The 21,687-nt window shown below is 46.6% G+C and overlaps 1 protein-coding gene and 1 pseudogene across 2 annotated transcripts in view; one reads left to right on the top strand and one right to left on the bottom strand.

The window, feature by feature from the left end:
• Nucleotides 1–21,687, top strand: part of TCF7L1 (transcription factor 7 like 1) — a 180,724-nt gene that overhangs the window by 124,602 nt on the left and 34,435 nt on the right. The gene's annotated exons all lie outside the window — the stretch shown is intronic.
• On the bottom strand, nt 4,870–5,567 carry LOC126933439 (small nuclear ribonucleoprotein E-like; annotated as a pseudogene).

Raw genomic sequence — 21,687 nt, 5'->3', positions numbered from 1 at the left:
GTCTGTGGTCTCAGCTACTCGAGAGGCTGAATCAGGAGGATCACTTGAGCCCAGGAGTTCGAGGCTACAGTGAGCTCTGGTTGAGTCATTGCACCCCAGCCTGGTCAACAGAGCAAAATCTTGTCTTAAAAATTCATTGAGCCACATATGAGATTTGTGTACTTGCTTGTATATACATATTATACCTTAGTTTTAAACATTTTAAATTAAAAAAAGAAAAATCCCTCCTTCCTGACCTTCCAAGGCCTTGGCTGGCCAGCACAGCGGCAGGAAGGAAGAACAGGGTCCCCGGCGTAGCTCCGGGGCATCCTCGGACTGCCTGGTGGAGTTTGCGCTGAACTCCCACACCGCTGTTTGGAAACAGAATGAAGTTGCACAGCAGCCAGATTCTGGGGCTTCCCCACCCAAGTTTGCCACTTTGCTCACGGGATTTGAAGAAAGCATCAAAGGCAGCAGCTTTAGAAAATAGCTCCAAGGGCCCCACTTGGTGTGAGGTCACCTTCTCAGCTCACAGAGGGCTGTGGTGCCAGCTGCTGGCCACACATGCCCATGGGGCTGCTCTGGCCCTGCCTGACCCTGACTGGCTTCCGCATGCACCCCATGGGGAGTCCACGCCCACTGCACGGCATACCCACCAGGTGCTGCTGCCCTCCTGAACTCTGTGGGACACGCTGCTGCCCACATGGGGATTGCCCCCGAAGCAGGACCCTGGATTGCTCCTCTGCTGCCTGCCCCCTCCTGCCACGTAGTGAGGGTTCCACATTATGAATGTCATGGTTCCTTCCGGCTCTTGATTTTCCATGATTCGGGATCAGGAAATGATTTTCCTCTGAGTATTTTTAGGCCATGAGACTCAGTATAACAGTCAAATCCTGGCTCCACAACCCCTAGCTGTGTGGCCTTGGATAAATTAAAATCTCTCTAATCTTAGTTTCCTCATATGTGAAATGGGAATAACAACAATACTAAACTCAGTAGGGCTGATGAGGATTAAGTGAAAACCAGACTAATGTTGTATTCATTATCTGGGATAAAGGTTAGCCTGTATCATCATCATAATCAAAACCACACGCCACAGTGTGCCTCACAGTCCAGTGAGCCGAATCCTTGCCTGTGCACACTGTACCCTTAGACCTGAGAGGGGGGCCCTGCTCTGACCACCCCAGCCACTTCCTTCCTGACCAGACCAGGAATCCACGGAGCTGAGGATCCAAAGAATGGGATCCTGAGGCTTGAGAGCCTGCCTGGCTCTTCCCTGGACATGCACCAAGCCACTGGTGTGCACACCTGTAGATTGAGGTGGGGGGTTCACATTTGCCTGGGGCTGAGCTTTATGGGGGGCTGAGATGTCTGGGGTGTTTCCATGTGTGGTCCCAAGACCTCGTAGGACAAGATGGAACGGAATGGTGGGGGTGCCAGATCGGGCTCTCTTACCACCACCGCATTCTGGTGCAGAACCCAGGAGTCTGGGAATTCTAAATTCGAGCCTGGCCTTTTCATAGCATTCATATTTGTCAAGGGAGGAGGACAGAATGTATTTAACAGTTTGTCAGCTTGAGTTACAACTTTTACATGTGTAAGCATATGGACTTAAATCTATGTTCTTGTCCCAAACCCTGCAGATATTGGGGTTGGGGGGCTGTCTGCATGCCCTTCCTTTCCCAGTGGGTGACCATCACTGACCTCTGAGACTTCAGACAAATTGTAGCCATGCCCACCTCTGAAGCTGTCTTTAGGAAAACAGTGTCCTAGGTCCTTTCAGTTCAAAACCCTTGCTTATTTGTTAATAGGAATACATTGGTTCTAGAATAGAGCCTTGCCCTGTGGAAACTGCCATCTGTACTCTCCAAGGTCTAGTTCAGATCCCACCTCTTGGCTTCACTCTGTAATACCCCCACACTCTGTGACACCCCCACTCTATGACATTTACCATTTGGGACAGAAGCCCTGTCCTCCCTACCTATAGCTGAGGCCACCTCCCAAGACACATCGTCATTCTGTCCCCCGCAGCACCACACACAGTGGCTGCACATGGTGGATGCACAGTGAGTATTTGTGGAATGAGCAGCCGAGCCGCTGCAGACTGATGAGTGTTCTAGGGCCTGTGTTGGTTTTCTAAAACTGCTCTGTCAGTAAGTGCGCCCCCCCCCCCCCCCCCCCCGCCCCACCCCAATCCCCGTGTAAATGTATTCAGATCCTAAAGAAAATCAGGCAGCCACCCTTTAAAAAGCCCGATAAACCCCTTCATTTGTATTATCTTTGGGCAGAGTTTGCTCGGGAATTCGTATCTGTAGGAGATCTTAGTGCTCGCTGCTGGGAGGCAAATTGTTCGCATTCATTTGTTCTTTCAGTGGCTTGGCCCTATAAAGCAGAGGTCTGGCCTGAGGGAAAATTGTGAAAGAATCTGAGTTTGTCTTTGGGGTAGAAATTAAACAGCTTCTCTAGGCCTTGCCCTCAAACTTCAGCCCTGTTTACTATTGAAGACTGTATGTCTCAAGGGGTAGAGAGAGCCGTGGGATAATGGAGACTGAAAAAATGTTGAGATTTAGCCATTTTGTTTCCTTTTTTCCTTGGAGAATAATCTTTTGGGAAAAACTTGGATAGAGACCCTTTGAGCCATACAATTTTTTAAAGTTGAATTCAAGCCTCTAGTCATGGCTTGATTCGTTTTTTTCTGAACAATGAACAAAGAAATGCTGGTAGAGAGCCTTGAAATGCAGGGATGTTGAATGAGGAAAGGAAAAAGGAGGGCGGTGAATGTTCCTGAGCACTGACTGGACCCTGCAGAAGCTTCCGATCATTCTGGAGGTCTCCAGAACTTGGTGGCTGGTACACCAGATATTGTGCATATATGAGGGGAGGGCCTCTGAGAACTCCCAAGAGGCCCCCAGCACCCTCCAGCTGACCTTTCACCGTTGGCACTAAACTGCAGGCGTCTCTCCTTTCTCCATTTCCAGGTGCAAATTGCAGCACCTGGAACTAAGACATCCCTGGAGGGCAGGACTTCCAAACTCACCCCCATTCATTAAGGCAAACACTGCTTCATCCACAATGTTACAGTAACATCAGCAAGAAGAAATGATGATCATGGGCCGGGCGCGGTGGCTCAAGCCTGTAATCCCAGCACTTTGGGAGGCCGAGACGGGCGGATCACGAGGTCAGGAGATCGAGACCATCCTGGCTAACACGGTGAAACCCCGTCTCTACTAAAAAATACAAAGAACTAGCTGGGCGAGGTGGCGGGCGCCTGTAGTCCCAGCTACTCCGGAGGCTGAGGCAGGAGAATGGTGTGAACCCAGGAGGCGGAGCTTGCAGTGAGCTGAGATCTGGCCACTGCACTCCAGTGGGCAAGAGAGCCAGACTCCGCCTCCAAAAAAAAAAAAAAAGAAATGATGATCATGGTTGATAGCTGTCAAGTGCTTACAGCGAACCAGTTGCTTCCAGGGCCCTTCTCTATTTAATCTTGGTATGTGGTGTACGGTTGGCAGGGGACTGGAATTTAAGCAAAAGAAGAAATACTGATGTTTCCAATTCATCATTTAAAGAGACCTTCTACGTGGCCGGACACGGTGGCTCACATCTATAATCCCAGTACTTTGGGAGGTTGAGACGGGTGGATTGCTTGAGCCCAGGAGTTCAAGACCAGCCTGGGCAACATAGTGAGCCTCGTCTCTACAGTACAGGAAAAAAAATAGCAGGGTATGGTGATGCGTGCATGTAGTCCCAGCTACCCGGCGGTAGGCGTTGAGGTAGGAGGATTACTTGAGCCCTGGGAGGTCAAGGCTGCAGTGAGCCAAGATCGTACCACTGCACTCCAACCCCAGGGACAGAGTGAGACCCCATCTCAAAAAATAAATAAACAAATAGACTTTGTACGCGAGGCCTGGCCATTTGTTAACCCGTGTGAAAGATGTTTCGGTGGCCATTTAATGAACATATGTTGAATAATGTGCTCTACTGTGTAAGATACAAAGGGAAAAAAGATACAAAAGGAAAAAAGAAAACTCAGTATCACCTCAGCCCCTTCTGATAGAACTGGTGTGTCCAAGCGGCAACATCCTAAAATAGTTGTCCTCCACTCTGGGATGTAAAAGAAGTTCTTCTGGGATTTGGTTTTATTACAATGACCAAGAATTTGCCCTCCCTCAGTTATCACATCTACTGTGACAGGCCCTGCACCACGTCCTGTGAGATCCTACCTGCCAAGAACCCGTCTGCCATTTCTCATTAGTATCTTTGTGGTTTGCAGTCACCTATGTAGAATTTGTACATATACTCAAGTGTTATTAGTTTTCAATTACTTCCTCAATTATTGCTGAGGTGTGTGTGTGCATGTGTGTGTGTGTGTGTGTGTGTGTGTGTGGTATTTCGTAGCCAGAGCTACAAAATGTATCTCCAATAATATTAGTAGAATTTTTTCAGCCCCTAAAACCCACCGTAAAAGTTAACTATGATAACAAGGCCTGTAGGCCTGTACACAAGGGCATTTGGTTTCTATCGAAGTGTATTACACAGGCCAGACCTCTGGATTCTCCACCTCTGGAGAGCTGTTTAAAGCAGGCATTAAAAGGAAGATCATTTTCAGCGTGTTTGTGATAATGAAGCATGTGTGTGCTCACGAAGGATACCTCCCTGGACAATGCCTGGGAGAGGACTTTGTGAAGTGGAGGCTGTACATGATTCCACCAGCAAGCATGTATCTTGACAAAGGTTGTAAGGACAAGAAGTTGTGCCTTAGCTGTAACCAAAACCCAGCCTAAGCAATCAGGTGAGTTGAAGTAGATGTTGTCAAAGCTAAAAAGAAGCCAAGCATGGTGGCTTACACCTGTAATCCCAGCACTTTGGGAGGCCAAGTGAGGCAGTGGGATTATTGAAGCCAGGAGTTTGAGACCAGCCTGGGCAACATAGCAAGATCCCATCTGTTAAAAAAAAATCAGCTGAGTGTGGTGATGTGTGCCTATGGTCCCAGCTACTCAAGAGGCTAAGGTGGGAGGATCACTTGAGCCCAGGAGGCCACAGTGAGCCATGATCATACCTCTGCGCTCCAGCCTGGGCAACAAAGCAAGACAGCGTCTCTTTTTTTTTTTTTTTTTTTTAAATACAAACAATCCCATAGCATTTATTGCCATCTTGTAATAATCAAAACAATATGAATAAATGTTCATATTGGATAAAGGACATCTAAAAACAAACTGTATCCTTCTCAACAATTTCTCACTTCATTGATCATTTCTGGTTGGAGACACTTTGTAGCAGAGTAATATCTCCTTTTAGTATGATCCAACCCAGTTTTCTTGACTTTGTTTTAGAATGAATCTCTTCCACATCATCTAATAACAAGGTTCATATACTCATTAAAACCAGTGATACAGCCTTCTATCCACATATTCCCTTGCTCATAGAGCCACACCTGATTCCACGATCTATTTTGTAAGTATCTGAAGATGAGGTTGATGGGCTGCACCATAACCTTCTGCACTTTCTGGCCCTGGCCATGGTACGCCATAGTGGAATTCCACAAAGAGCACACCTGCACGCTGCCTCTGAGAGCAAATTCCAGAATCAAGACACCGTCTCTTAAAAAAAAAAAAAAAAAAAAAGCCTAAAAAGAGTAAGATGTAGGCTTAGGGCTGCCTCCCCTGAGGAATTCTTTTGGATCCCTCTAGCCTCTGACCAGCCAAGCAGAATATGGAGAAAGGAGTCTATAGAGGCTGCTGTCAAGTTCAGGGTGAAAATACGAGCATTTCCAAGCATTTCATCAAGGACTTGTTAAAGATCCAGGTTTGAAGTCTCCAAGGAAGACTTTTTTTGAAGATGTTGCCAAAAGGAAAAGAGATCAAACCAGCAGAATGAATTCCCCATCATATACATGGGGGATACCCAGGAACTCACAGGGTCTCTTGGGAACTCTGAAAGCAGTTAGAGAACAAGCATATGGGTTGTAGTCCCTGGAGTTGGAGCCCGATGCCATCCTCCAGTAAGTTCTCCAGCGGATTCCCTCTGGAAGGCTACTCACGGACCCGGGGAGAAATGACACCAAGAGTGGGGAACTAGAGGCTAACACTGGGTACCTGCTACTGCAGTGGCTTCAGATACTCTACCCCTACCCCAGATTTGGGCCAGGCCAGGGGCTATGGAACTCCAGAAAGAAGGGCCTCAGAGAGAGAGAGGGAGAAGGAGAGAGTGTCATCTACATCGTGACAGTTGCACACTTTCCACATGCAACTGAGGAAAGCTCAGGTCCCTCAGCAGCCCTTTGCCTGCACTTGGGCCAATGATCAAAGGTACCCAGGGTGGTGGTCCAGTCACTGGCGAAAGCATGGCAGCCTTTTGGCAAAAGACTTGGGGGCATAAATAGTGAAATACTCAGAGAATGGAGTAATTGGCTGGCTAGAACATGAATGGAGGGTGTTGTTGGGAATAGGCAGTTGGAGATGGGAAGGGTAGGCCAGGGCCTTAATGCCCACTGAGCAGTTAGGTTTTTTACTGCAGGCATTGGGGAACCACTGGAGCTTTGGTGGGGGTGGGTGGGGGTGGGGGGGAAGTAGCGATCACAGGAAGGGTGGGCTGGCCTGGGGAGGTGCTGCAGGCAGGAGAACAGCTCAGAGTCTTTACAGAGGTCCAGGGCAGTGAGCAGCAGAGAGGAAGGGAAACAATTGGAGAGACAGTCCAAGTTAGAATAACAAGACTTGGTCCCCTGTCAGTTGTAGAGAGTGAGGGAAAGAGAAGAGGCCAGAATGATCCCCAAGGTTTGTACAATCCTCAGGGTGACCGCATGTCCTGGTTTACATCATCGGTCATAATTGTTAAAGGTGTTCCCTTTCACTTTCAAAGGAGCCCTGGTTGATAGGATAGAGGAAACAGGATCAGGGCTGGATTTTGATGAGTCTGTATGGGATTGAGCTGCCTGTAGCACGGTATCAAGGAAGCACTTGGAGATGAGGAGGAAGGCTGGAGCCAGCTGCAGAGATGAGCATGATCACCGAGTGGGTGCCAACCCGCAGGGGGAGGAGGAGACTATCCAGAGAACACCAGCTTTCGAGGCATAGGCCAAGGCCCTGAGGAGCGGCTGGAGGGGTAAGTGGAAAACCAGCCGAAAGGGTACCCCAGAAGCTGAGGGACCTCTTAGGGAAAAGACCTGGAAGATGACATTGGGTTTGGTAATTAGGAGGTCAGCAGTGGCCTTAGCGAGAACAGGGCCAGTGACGTGGAAGGCAGGTGGCAGTGGACTGAATGATTGGAGGGAGTGGAGGGATTGGCAGTGGGGGTTTGAGGGTTTTGTAAAGAGCTTGTAAGGGAGAGACGGCCTCAGCACAGGGCCCATCCAACTGTGGGTCTCCAACCAATTGCACTGATTTTTCCTGCCCATTTTTCCTTCTTTGAAGGGAAAAATGGAAATTGAAGAGGAAGAAATCGATGGCCCATTTGAACCATGACTTTGAGTTTAATTCAGCATGTATTTGAGTGACTCTGAGTGAGTACTCCTGACCTCCAGGAATGGATAGAATGGAACATGGAAAATGAAGGTGAATCAAATGAGAATTTGGCCAATGGACTTACAAAAAAGTGTTCAAATGGGCCACACCTACCCAGTCTGGTGCTGTGCATGCATCACAAATCCTCGGACATGAGATGGAGTTGTCACCTGGTCAGTGATTGGGTTTCAGAGTCTGGATAGGAACTGGGGGCTCAGGAAGGAAGTGGCAAAGATGTGGAATTTTCGGGTCATCATCAGGCCTGAAGAAGACCTGATCACCACCCAGTCTCGGTCCCCAAACAGCTGCTTGTGAAAGTTCTGTAACCAACCTCACACACAGGATATGCCTAGAATTGGTGCTCTACTAGGTCACTCAGGAAATGACGGGGGATTTGAGAAATGTTTTTAGAGCTTTTGTGCTCTGAAATGTACCCTCCTTCCCAGCCCAACTAGCCTAGCCTGGATGCTTGAAATTCCATAAAGACCAAGCCCTAGATTTGATTGGAGAGTTGGGGGAATGCGTTGCAGCCCCTCTCCCAACCCAGAAAGAAGGCATGTAATGTGCTAACGCCGTTAGGAATGTTTATAGCATATGGGTTATGATAGTGAATTTGTCCAGGAAACCATCAGGAAACTTGTGTGGGCATTTCCTGTCTCACCTTCTGATGGCTAATTTATGAGGGCTGCTCTCAGATTAGAGATCCTCCATTTTTACCAGAAACTTCCACCTTGAGCCTTATAATGGATCCGCTGGAATGAAGATATGTATTCTAGGCAAGGATTTAGGTAGCGGAGAACCATGAACCTGGCACACCATGGCACTAAACAGTGTTTAATTGGTAAGTGGGTTTATGCTTGCTCTGGGCTGTGAAAGAAGAGTATAAAAGAGCCAGGACCATAGATCCAGGAAGGTCATCTTTGAGAGAGAAGCCCAAATAATGGGTAGAAACTGCAGAAAGTTATGGAGGGGTAGGTGTGAGCATTTGGGGACCGCTCTGACCTCACATTAACATTACCTGGGAGCTATAAAAAAAAAAAAAAAATAGATGCTTGAGCCCCACCCTGGAAGCGTTAAATCCTAATGGGGAAGGCGGACAGGAATCAGTGTTTTTAAAGCTCCTCCCAGCAACCCTGATGCCAGTGAGACTGAGAACTAGCAGACTGGGTTGTCTTCTCTGGTTGAATTGGTGTCCAGACCTTCCCCCAGAGGGGAATCCCTCTGGAAGGGAAAGAGTGGAGGAGAGTGTCCAGGGCGGGGCTGTAGAGCGGGCCCTTCCTCAGCCACGGAAGGACTCAAGCAGCTGGCAGTCACAGCACTTACTGGCCCCAGCTTATGTTGCCCAGGAACCATTGAAGGGTTCCAAATGGCTGAGGTCACATTTTTCCAGGCCGTAATGGGGACGATTGGGAAGGTTGTCAGGGGCAAGACCCCATTCAAAAGAAAACAGCACTCAGAAGTTCAGAAATGAGAGGCTGAATATTTGAATATAGACTTTACTATTTTTTTTTTCTGAGTGTTTTTATATATTTAAATTTTTTTAATTAAAAAGTGATTCCCATTGCATATATTTGCATTTACCTTTTAAAATCAATGTATGTTTAGCCAAAAGAATAAAATAAAAACACCCATAATCTTGTCGCCCAGAGAGATAAGTTCAACTCACCTCTTAATATATATTCTTCCAGATTTCTCAACACATACATAAAGATACCTGTTTTACAAAAGTAGGATTCAATACATGTTTTTTCTTTTTTTAAGCACTCCCCATTACACAGGTGGAAATACATGTTTTGTATCTTGCTTTTTCATTTGACAGCGTAAACACCTTTCTGTTTCTGTAAATAACCACCTGCTACATAAATTCAGATATCATAATTGTAGCATAAGGCATTGAATATCTTTCAGCTATTATAAACAGCTCTTCAGTGAACATCCTTGCATTCTATATTTTGCTTGCATCCTTAATTATTTCCTTAGGATGCACTCCTAGAGACAATAAGCCTTCAGAAGACTTGATACATACTTCCAAATTGCACAAGAAAGGATTTACTAATTTACTTTCCCACCAACAGGGTATTAAAAAGTGCCTGTGGTAATTAAAGGGGGAAAAGGCCACTGCCAACATGAGAGACTAAAAGTAGTTAACTCATTACTGAGTTCATAACCTCTTTATCTCAAATTCTGCAAACAAATGGGAGTAGAACCCAGAGATTTTCCTTGACGGCTTGGTGCCCAGCCCAGGATTTTTGTTGTCTGGCCCACCAGGTCACCGGCTCTGGGGTTTTCACTGCAGCAGGTATCCTTGTCCAGGGCCTTTGTTTCCCGCTGGTCATTGGCCCAGCATGCTTCCGGTGGGCACCTGGGAACCACCAGGGGGCAGTGTGGAGCTGTTGAGCATGCTTGGCATGCCTTCTGGCTTATCCATCTTGAAATTTTGAATAGTACAAGTATTATTTTGTTGTGTTTTATGACTTCTCAGATTGGTATTTATAATATTGATTTGCTTACACTAGTATTTCATCCCTTTCCAATTATTTTTATGTTTATGTGTTGTAAAAGAAATAACCTAATCCATCATAGCTCTTCTGTAGCTGGAGGCCAGGACACCTGGGTTGTTCTGATCCCAGCTCTGCCGGTGTCCTCCGTGATCTTGGTGGGACAGCTCACCCCATGGGCCTGACTGCCTTTATCTGAGGAGCGCCAGGATGGGCTGCAGGAGTGGTGTGTTTTCTTCTCTTCCAGCACTAGCATAATGAAAGGATTAAGAGTTGGCCTTGACCAGGTGTGGTGACTCATGCCTGTAATCCCACCACTTGGGAGGCCAAGGCGAGAGGACCACTTGATTTCAGGAGTTCAAGACCAGCCTGGCCAACATGGTGAAACCCTGTCTCTACAAAAATACAAAACTTAGCCGGGTGTGGTAGTATGCACCTGTAACCCAGCTACTTGGGAGGCTGAGGTGGAAGAATCACTTGAACCCGGGAGGCGGAGGTTGCAGTGAGCCAAGATTGTGCCATTGCATTCCAGCCTGGGTGACAGAGCGAGACTCCATCTCAAAAAAAAAAAAAAAAACAAAGAGGTGGCCTTTGGGGCTGCGCGTGGTGGCTCACACATGTAATCCCAGCACTTTGGGAGGCCAAGGCAGGTGGATCACTTGAGGTCAGGAGTTCAAGACCAACCTGGCCAACATGGTGAAACCCTGTCTCTACTAAAAATTCAAAAATTAGCTGGCATGGTGGTGCACACCTGTAATCCTAGTTACTCAGGAGGCAGAGGCAGGAAAATCACTTGAGCCCAGGAGGTAGAGGTTGTAGTGAGCCAGGATCGCACCACTGCACTCCAGCCTGGGTGACAGAGAAAGACTCTGTCTCAAAAATAAATAAATAAATAAATAAAGAGTTGACTTTGAGATAGACTTGGGCAAGTTAGTTAACCTTTTTGTACTTTAATCCCTCCATCTGTTAAATGAGGATAATCATAGCATCAACTTATAAGGGGGTTAAACAAAATAACACATGGAGTATCTGGCACAAGGTAACTCATCGCTAAATGTTTTCTTTAAAGAAATCTGGTTATCCAAGATTTATGCAGACAGTTTCCTGTCCTTGGCTTTGGCACATACTTATTTACTTATCTGAAGTGATACTAATATCAAACAGAGTATGAATTTCAGAAGTGCTATATTCCACTTATATTTTTTTTTTTTTTTTTTTTTTGTTTTCTTATTTTTGATTTTGTTTTTTATTTTTATTTTTTTTTTTATTGTTTTTTAGGGTCCCACATCAGTTTTTTTTTTTATTTATTTTTTTTAGGTTTTTGTTTTGTATTTTATTTTTTTGTTTGGATTTCTTTATTGATTTTTTTATGCTACAGCTTTTTTTTGTTTTCTTTTTATGTTTTAGATTTTTTGCTTATTTTATAATAATTAACGAATAGGAAAATATGAATAAAAAAAAAAACATACTACAAAACACATTTGGTTTTTTTTTGTGTTTTTTATGTTGTTTTTTATTATTATTTTTTTTTGGAACAACTGTTTTTATTTTGTTTTTTTTTTTATATATTTTTTTTGACTAAAAAAAATGTTTACTATTTTTATTTTTTTTTTTTTATTTTTTTTTTTATTTTTCATTTTATTTTTGTTAAAATAATTTGTATTTTTTTTTGAACAATTGTTTTTTATTTTTTTGTTTTTTTTTGTTTTTTATGTTTATTTTTTTTTTTATTTTTTGTGAAAACACAACAACCACGACAACAACCAACACCCCCCCACCCCTACAAAGCCCCACCATCCTACCCTAACATTTGGTTTTATTTTTATTGTTATTGGTTTTTTGATTATTTTATTTTTTTTTTTTTTATTATTATTTATTAATTTTTTTTTTTTTTTTTTGTTTTGCACCCCCCCCCTCACACCATTGTATTTGTTTGTTTTTTTTGGCCCTCCCCAGTTTCACCCCACCCCCCCCCTCCTCAACCCTCCATCCCCCCACCTAACCACCCCATTGTTTTTTTGTTTATTTTTTTTATGTTGGTTCTTTTTTAGTTATTTTTTTTTTTTTTCAATTATTTTACTTATATTTTTTTTTTTTTATAATTTTGTTTTTAAGTGGGCATCTCCCGTTGGCCATTGTTGGGATCCTACCAACCAACCACCCTCCCACTCGTGCAGGGTTGAACAGCAGAATCCCAGCATCAAGGCCCCCAGCTACAAAAGAGTTAGGATGTTTTTGCTTATTTTTTATAATATATTAACTATAGGGGAAAATATAAAAGAAAATAGAGGCAGATATGATATCAGTAAATGTTTTTTATTTGATCGCTTTAGGTAAATGGAGTCTTACTCGCCTGATAGGGTCTCCACTGGCAGCGGACCTTCCCATTCCCTCTATCCATCATTCTCCCAAAAGGTGATGGTTTCTCTGTTCTCACCCCAGGTCAACTAAATTAGGGTCTATGGCAACAACCCCAGGAGTGTGACCACTAATTGCCTTTGAATACAACATTTCCACTAGAGCTGCCTGGGAGGCAGCACCTCCAGAGAGAAGGACTTGCACCTCTAATTTGGTTAATCCTAGAACACCCTGCAGTAGTCATCAAGCACCTCTCACAAATGTTATGCTGTGCTAAAGGCTGTGGGGACCCAAAGGGCAAATAAGATTGGATGAATTTTTTTTTTTTTTTTTGAGACAGAGTCTTGCTCTTGTCGCCCAGGCTGGAGTGCAGTGGTGCGATTTCGGCTCACTGCAACCTCTGCCTCCTGAATTGCTGGGATTACAGGCGCCCGCCAGCATGCCCTGCTAGTTTTTGTACTTTTCATAGAGACCAGGTTTCACCATGTTGGCCAGGCTGGTCTCGAACTCCTGACCTCAGGTGATCCACCCTCCTCGGCTTCCCAAAGTGCTGAGATTATAGGCGTCAGCCACCATGCCCGGCCTGGATGCCTTTCTGAAGCAGCAGGTAAAAAAAAAAAAAAAAAAAAAAAGACTGGATGCCTGTCCCCAAATTGCTTAGGAGAAGCTAAGCGAGGAAATGTGAGCCCGGCTGTGAGCTGGAAAGTCAGCGGGCAGCAGGGTGTGTGACCGACCTGGAGGAACAAGTGTGGGGCAAGGTAAATATAAGTGAATTGCAAGACAGTGGTAGTTGAGATGGAAAAAATACAGGACTTGATGGGCTAGATGATAAAGTGAGGAAGAAGGTGGAGGAATAGATGTCTGAGGTTTTGACCCTGCAGGTATGTAAGAAGAGAGAGATGATAGATCTTGGTGAAAAGCAATCTGGGGAGAAAATAGTGGTGTATCCTGGGAAGCTCTGACCTTTGAGTTTGTGTGCAGAACCTCTTTCTCCACTTCCTAGGGGTGCCCTCATCCACAACTGGCAGTGGCCCCTGGATGGCCACAAACATGCAATCCTACAACAGTATTCCCCAGATGTCACTTACTCGCATAATCTTTGCCACATATCACCTATACTATTTACATAATTATTTTTCTTTGAATTGATTCACTTTTTTCCACTTTTTAAAAATGGAGCTTCACTGTAAGCAACAGTATCCAAGATATCAAACTTTGCCTGTAACATGTATATGTAATTGTATATATGTATATACATGTGCATACACATACATAAAAAATACACATACATATTTATGTATTTATAATTTTGTTTGACTATATATATACATTTTTGTTTTGTTTTGTTTTGTTTTGTAGAGATGGGGTTTCACCATGTTGCCCAGGCTGGTGTTGAATTCCTGGGCTCAGGTGAGCCTCCCAAAGTGCTGGGCTTACAGGCATGAGCCACCACACCCTGCCAAAAATACATACATATTTTAAGGCCTATTAATGTAAATATTTTAGGTACTAAAAAATAGGAGGCGTTGTTTAATAGAATTGAGATGGGAACTGGAAACAACACTGTTTTCATAAAGTGAGGAGGAAGAGGCATGATGAGTTTGGGTGTTGTGATAATGCATACAAGGTATCTGACACACATGCCCATAATCAGTGGAAAACTTCTCAGCCCTTCCACTGTCCATCATAACTTCTTGCACGCTCCCTTCAATATGGACAGAAAATCGTGTTGTTCCCTGAGATATGTAAGCCTCATGTGCACCCACATTTGCATACACACTAGGGTAGGGTGCAGGACCCGTTCTTCAGGCTCCTTTATCAGGAGCAATGGCCCTGTGTAGAGGTGGCTGGTGTGACCCTTATTCTCCTGTGTCCTTGTTCACCTGTGAGGTCAGAGATCTCTCCTGGAACTGTCCGTCTATGGAGGGGCTGCCTCAGACATTTCCCCTCTCCCGGTGCCCAGTTGTTGTTGACTTTGGCCAGCGGCTGGGTCTGCAGGAGCCGCGGGGAAAGGTTCTAGGCTGGAAGGCAGCTCCAGGCTGCCTGGCTGTTCTTTTGTGTTGAGTATTTCACTGGCCCCAGATAAGCGCTTCCTGTTCCCCATTGATTATACACAGATCCTGCTTCCTTTCCCCTCAATACCTGGGATGCTTTCCAGCTTCTCCTCCCATAGGGGAAAATCCATAAACTTTAGAATTCTCAGGCCTGCTTTTGGTCAATGGACTTTCTGCAAATTATGACTGTTTTTGCCATCCAGTCATATTCCTGGTGAAGCCTTCACCGCCGTCTAGGAGCTGAGTTCCACTTTGTGCCAGCCAACAGAGATGCTTCTATGACCTGGTTTCTGCCCCCTCCTTCTCACCCGACAGAACATCTGTATCTACCTCCTGGCATAAATCAGAGAGAATAAATAGACTGCACCTTACACGTCAGTTTTAATCAACTGTTAGCTGCCTGGTATATTGTGTTGAGGATTCTGAGGTCTTACCCAGCTTTAGTAAGAAAGAAAGGGTACCGTGGTCTACTAGCAGTGTCTGCCACAAGCACAGAGGGATGGGACCGCTCCTGTGCCCCGTATTTGCTATCCCAAGATTCCAAGATCAGTTGGAAGTTTCTTATTTGTTTATTTATTTAGAGACAGTCTCAGTCTGTCACCCAGGCTGGAGTGCAGTGGCATGATCACAGCTCACTGCAGCCTCGAACTCCAGGGCTGAATTGATCCTCCCAGCTCAGCCTCTCGGGTAGCTGGGACTACAAGCGTGCACCACCACACCTGGCTAATCTTTTTTGTATTTTTGTAGAGACGGGGTCTCACTTTGTTTCCCAGGCTGATCTTGAACTCCTGGGCTCAAGTGATCCACCTGCCTCAGGCTCCCAAAATGCTGCGATTACAAATGTGAGTCCCATTCCCACCCACAAGTTTCTAGAAGGCAGAAATCATGTCCTTGTACCCTTAGAGTTACAACATAACCGCCCAGACCCTGTATTCTAAGGCCAGTGTCAAGTAAATCCAACAGCCTCCAGCAGGCTCAGTTTCCTTTTTTTTTGGAGACGGAGTCTCCCTCTGTCACCCAGGCTGGAGTGCAGTGGTGCGATCTCAGCTCACTGTAGCTTCCGCCTCCCAGATTCAAGCAATTCTCCTGCCTCGGCCTCCTAAGTAGCTAGGATTACAGGCGCCCGCCACCACACCCGGCTAATTTTTGTATTTTTAGTAGAGACGGGGTTTCACCATATTGGCCATGCTGGTCTTGAACTCCTGACCTCGTGATCTGCCGGCCTCAGCCTCCCAAAGTGCTGGGATTACAGGCGTGAGCCACCACGCCCGGCCCAGTTTCCCATTTTTTAAATGAACGTCATAATATCTTCTTTACCTATATCCAGGAGTCAGTAATAGCAAATCAGATAATTAATATGGAATGCTTTCAAAAGTAAAACAACTATGGAAGTATATCCTGCCTGCAGGACCCAGCACAGATGCCACCTCCTCTGTGAGGTTTTCAGTCGTTCCACGATAACTCTTGCCCATTGCAATCCCTGTCTTATCTGAACCTGTCATTTGTAGGCTTATAGTCTAGTTATTTATGTACTTTAAAAAATCTCTCCTGTGGTATATCATGCACATAAACAGACACCTTTTAGGTGAGATACTCACTAAACATCGACGGAGGGCTCTGTACAGAGCTGTCACTGCATCGTGGTCATCTGGTAGGCAGTCCTGTAAGAACGGGTAGCTTCCTGCTAGCTTTAAACAGCATCGTTTTATATTTTAGAAAGATATTTCTAGAGGCAAGTGAAGGGTAGACAGGAAGAGATGAACTGAGACCAGGAGCACTGGTGGAGACCACTCAGTGGAAAGAGGATTTGGGACCCCTTCATTTCTGTCAACTACCCTGTTCTTGGACAAGAGACATTTTGTCAGTGTGAGGCAAAGCAACCTGCCGATGTGGCTGGCAGCCCATCACCACCCCTTTCAAACTGGGTTGCGCGCACCCCTGTTGCCTTCCTCCTGGGTGAGAACCTGCAGGAGCTCAGGCAAACCCAGAAGGCTGCTGCGGGGGCCTCTCCATGGAATAGGGTTCCAAAGATGTCCAGAAGCCATGGAACTTGGTGGCCCAGAGCAGGTTAGGGGGGTCACTAAAGGCATTAAAGTGGATTCTGTGGTGTCTGGTTAGGTACACTGAAGGCACAGGATTGAAAATAATTCATCTGGCGTTACTCTTAATAGCTTTGCTTACTGTTACTATGATATAAGACATACTGATTGTAAAAATTTCAAGTGAAGAAGAAAAATACAAAAAAGGAACTAATAAAATTGCCTGAAATGTTAAAAATCCAGCAATAACATTTGGGTGACTATGCTTCCAGATTATTTAACTGGCTTTTCTCACTGAACAGTTTGTCCAGGACAGTTTATTCAAGTCAATAAATGTGGATGGCCGGGCTTGGTAGCTCAAAGCTATAATCCCAAGCACTTTGGGAGACTAAGGCGGGAGGATCACTTAAGGCCAAGAGTTTGAGACCAGCCTGAGCAACATAGTGAGACCCTGTCTCTACCAAAAAAAAAAAAAATTAGCCGGGTGGTGTGGTGCTAGCCTGTAGTCCCAGCTATGCAGGAGGCTGATGTGGGAGGATTGCTTGATTCCATGAAGTTGAGGCTGCAGTGAGCTACAATCGTGCCACTGTACTCCAGCCTGGCCGACAGGGCAAGACCCTATCAATCAATCCATTAACCAATATATCAATAAAAAATCACCCAGAAGGCATGCAGAACCTGCAGCCACAGGGCAGGAGGGAGGAGAGGCTTCCCCAGAGCTGCCCATGGCATGTGGCATTTCAAAAGCCAGTTGCCTTTATTTTCTTTCTGAAGTCATCCATGGCCTTGCAAAGACAGAGAGTGTCTACAGAGACAGTGGAGGGAGTGGAACAGAAGCCAGCCTGCTGGGGGCTGAGAAGTACCTGGGAGGTGGGGAGGACATGTAAGCAGCCTGTGTACGTTCTGGGAAGGGAAAGGAGGAGAACCAGAAGGGGCAGCTGCCCACCAGCAGCTTCCTGGGCTCTCCTCCCGCCTCCTCCTCACTCACAGCAGCCCACAGACTCAGCCTCAGCTCCTCCTCTCTGGCCTCTTCCCCGAGTGAAGATCAAGTGCAGGAGGGGTTGCACCGGCTGTGCCGGCTGCAGGGAGCCCACAGACCCCTCCTGTGTTTCACCTGCAGTGACTCCATACTCGTCCTCCCCCGTCCCTGCCACCCAGCAGATTGTGTGCCCACTTCCTCTGTGCCACACACATCTTTTTTCCCTCCTTCAAATCATCACCCATACAGAGGACAATTCGCAGCCTCGCTCATTACAAGAGTAATGGAAACTCCAGCAAGGGACTTTTTTTACCTGTCAGTTTGGCAAAGTTTAAACAGTTTAATAACCTTGTATGGGCAAGGAGGTGGGGAAATAAGCCCTCTCCCAGGTTGCTGTTAGCAGTGTCAACTGGGAGAAATTTAATAGCACTCTTCAGAACATAAATGTGCTTGTCTTTGACCTAGTGATTCCCCTTGCAGCTGGAAATGTGTCCTCCCACTATAGACATACATGGGTGACATGGTGAGTGTTCAAGGGTGTGCACTGCAGCAAAGCCTGGGAAACAGCTCCATGTCTGTGAGCATGGGCCCCTTGAGCGGGTTTTGGCACCACCCTATGGTGGCTGCTATGTAGCTGTAACCCAGGAGGCAGCTCTGCGGGGAGGGCTGTGGGACCAGCCCTACTATGCTGACAAATGGAGTGGGGGCAGAGTGGCATGGGTGGGTATGTGCAGGCCGGAGAACAGGCTGCAGGCTGTGAAGGAGAAAGGCATTTGCTCTTTCAGCCCAGTCTGAGCTCCTGGTCAGAGGCCAGCAGGTGGACTCTGCATCCCGTGGGGGCCAGAGCAGATGTTCTCACCTGAGGGCCTGAGGGGAGAGAAGCATGTCAGTAGATTCCCAGGCACGCAGCAACAGGGGAGAGACAGAGGGAGGGGCCCGGCAGGGTTCACCTCAGGGAAAGGAGGACCGGGCCTCCAAAGTCAGTTTCCCCAAAGACACTTCCTGCAGCGCGTTGGTGACTGGGCAGTGAGCACGGACACTGCCCAGGCCCAGCAAACCCAAGGTCACAGCCGATGGGAGAGGCAGCTTGCGACTCAGCAGGCCCAGCACTCCAGGCTGCAGAAATGCGGACCCGAAAACAAGTTGAACTTTGACATTGTTTGAAAACCTAGGGCTCTGTCCCAGGGGTCCCCCTGGTCAGGGCCACCACAGAATGGCTATGCCTAGTGCTCTGGGAGCAGAGTTTTCCCTCCTCCAGAGCACGCAGCTGTCAGGGGGACATACCTAGCCAAGTGTCCGGCTCTCCATCAAGACCTCAAGCAGGTAGGCGCGCGTCAGCTGAGAACCATGTGTGTCTCAGCTTTCCAGCCATCCCAGCAAGTCAGGACACATCTGAGACCACCGCCACCCCAACCCAGCTCCTGCCCACGTGCATTGGTGTGCCCGAGCCAGTTGGCACCCAGACAATTGGAAGCATCTCTTCCGCACTGCTCATCGTGGTACCTTGAAATCAGTGGGCGTATTTACACCATGAATACCAGCAAATGCTTTGGTTTTTCACTTTGTTTTTTGCTTAGAGAGCCAGTTGTTAGGTATTTACCAGCACACCACTGAACCAGACCTCTCTCCCCACGAAGCGCCATAGATCTATGAGTGGCCAAGCTCTGTGTTAATTGGCTCTTCCCCTCCCCCAGGTAAAGTGCAGGTCACAGGCTCATAGAATACCAATAACTTACACATTTAGTGACTGATCACAGAGTTCTTACAAGCTCCTCACATGCCCCACACTCTGCCTGGTCCTCTCCGGTGTGAGAGGACACTCACGCTTGAGTTTGACAGCCACACATGAGATAACCACTCTGCCAGGCAATAGGTGTTCTTATTCCTGTTTTACATGTGGAAACCAGAGGTTCTGAAAGGTGAGGTACACAGGCACACAGCTTGTAAGTGGGGTTCAGCTAGGACCCTTGATTCCATATTTGTTGAACACCTCAACACTGTCGGCACTCTCAGTGCCCTCTGTGTTTAGACAAATAGCTGCATTCGACTTTTCCTTCCAAAGGAGACCATCTAGTCCAGGTCCCTGCTTCAGGCTGATGAAGTAAAATATTCCCATTTTAAAGGTGAGAAGATGGAGTCCAGAAAGGTTAGAAAGAGCCTGGAACCCAGATCTCTTGCCTCTTGTGCTCTAAAACGAAAGCTTGGCTTCTGAGGGGGAGCCAGTTTTTAAAAACAAACCTTGTGTCAAATCTGGGAGGCAAAATTGCCAGGTTCTTTGGAATGGGAGGGGAAAACAGTAGTTTGAGATCATCCAAAAAAGAAAGAATCATTTGGGGAAAGCCGGGGAAAGACGTGTTTATGGTGAAACTGACACCTGATTGACACACTCTTACTATTCAGTCATGAAATGCTTTTGGAGCCCCTCTGCTACCAGTGCATGGGCTTTAAAACCATTTGTTGACTAAATGTTGCGACAGGTGCTAGAGTGAGCAAAGTATCTTCATGGGTTTAAGACCAGTGCAGGCTGGGTGCGTTGGCTCACCCCTGTAATGCCAGCAGAATTGGAGGTGAAGGTGGGCAGATCACTTGAGCTCAGGAGTTTGAGACCAGCAAGGGCAACATGGTGAAACCCTGTCTCTACCAAAAGTACAAAAAATTAGGCAGGCGTGGTGGCGCATGCCTGTGGTCCCAGCTACTTGAGTGGCTGAGATTGGAGGATTCTGGAGCCCAGGAGGTGGAGGTTGCAGTGACCTATGATTGTGCCACTGCACTTACGACAGACAGAGCAAGACTCCATCTCAAAAAAAAAAAAAAAAAAAAAAATACCTCAAGAAAGAATCTAACCTACACTCAGGTAAAACAAAAAATGTCGTTTGGGATTTAGTGCCATCCACCAAGTTATGCAAAGGCGTAAACAACTCATTCTCAGGGATAAGAGTATAAAACTTCTTTTATACTTTTGCCCCTGGAACTTTGTCTAATCCATCTTGTTTGGGAACAAGTTCTTTACACTTTCATTTTCTCTTATTGACTGCTGAAAACTAAAAATGTTTTCCCAGTCGGGAAAGCTTTTCTGTCTCCCTATTCCCAAATTCATTGCTAGTGTTGATGTATTTTCAAACTTGGATCCATTTGTGAACTTTACTACAGAAGATAGAAACGGGTCTCCAGGAACTGGCCAAGTTGGGCATCCCAGCCTCCATGCTATGTTTACATATTCTCGGCAGAACTAAGCCAGTTACTGTGAGAAGCAGGCATTGCCCACGAGTGAAATGGGCTCCCGTGTGTGCTGCCTCCCTAAAGGCTTCAGGGAGAGGCTGTTCAACCCCACATTACAGATGTGGAAACTGGGCCTAAGCTCACTGCATTAATACCACATTACAGATGTGGAAACTGGGCCTAAGCTCACTGCATTAATACAGCATGGGACAGGGTTTCAACACATCATGATTGCCAGGTTCTAGGTGAGGAATTGAGCTGCAGGCATGATCCTTGAGGAGCTTACAGTCCCAAGGGCAGGCAGAGTGTGTAAATGAGGAAGAGTAGCCTGGTGAGTGCTGTGGGAATACCGTGTGCTGCTCCTCGAGAGTGACGGACTCGTGGAGGACTCATGCCAGGGAGGGTGACCTTGGGAGAACTGGGTTTTGAAGAAGCGGTTAAAGTTTCCCACGAGTGAAGGACGGGGTAAAGGCCGTAGCAGGCCGGGGAGCAGCGGGGCCACGTGGTGCATTCAGAGTGCAGCGAGGACTGTGCAGCCGGGGTTGGGGGTGTGAGGGCGGAAGCCAGAAGGATAGGGTGGTGCGGGATTGCTGGTGAGTTTGGAGGCTTTATCTCTTGACCCCAGAAACCAACCAGGGAAGTGTTTTGAGCAGGGGAGAGATTGGCTGGTGTTTAGAAAGCTGACTCTAAGGCCGGGCACGGTGGCTCAAGCCTGTAATCCCAGCACTTTGGGAGGCCGAGACGGGCGGATCACGAGGTCAGGAGATCGAGACCATCCTGGCTAACACGGTGAAACCCCGTCTCTACTAAAAAATACAAAAAAAACTAGCCGGGCGAAGTGGCGGGTGCCTGTAGTCCCAGCTACTAGGGAGGCTGAAGCAGGAGAATGGCGTGAACCCGAGAGGAGGAGCTTGCAGTGAGCTGAGATCCGGCCACTGCACTCCAGCCTGGGTGACAGAGCAAGACTCCGTCTCAAAAAAAAAAAAAAAAAAAAAAGAAAGCTGACTCTAGTAGGATTTGCAGTAGAGTCCAGGTGAGAAACGACTGCAACTGTGGCAGAATGGA

The sequence above is a fragment of the Macaca thibetana genome, chromosome 13, assembly GCF_024542745.1.
Source record: "Macaca thibetana thibetana isolate TM-01 chromosome 13, ASM2454274v1, whole genome shotgun sequence".
NCBI classification, from domain to species: domain Eukaryota; kingdom Metazoa; phylum Chordata; class Mammalia; order Primates; family Cercopithecidae; genus Macaca; species Macaca thibetana.
Note: the sequence above shows the minus strand (reverse complement) of the source record. Positions and strands in the feature narration are given on the sequence as shown.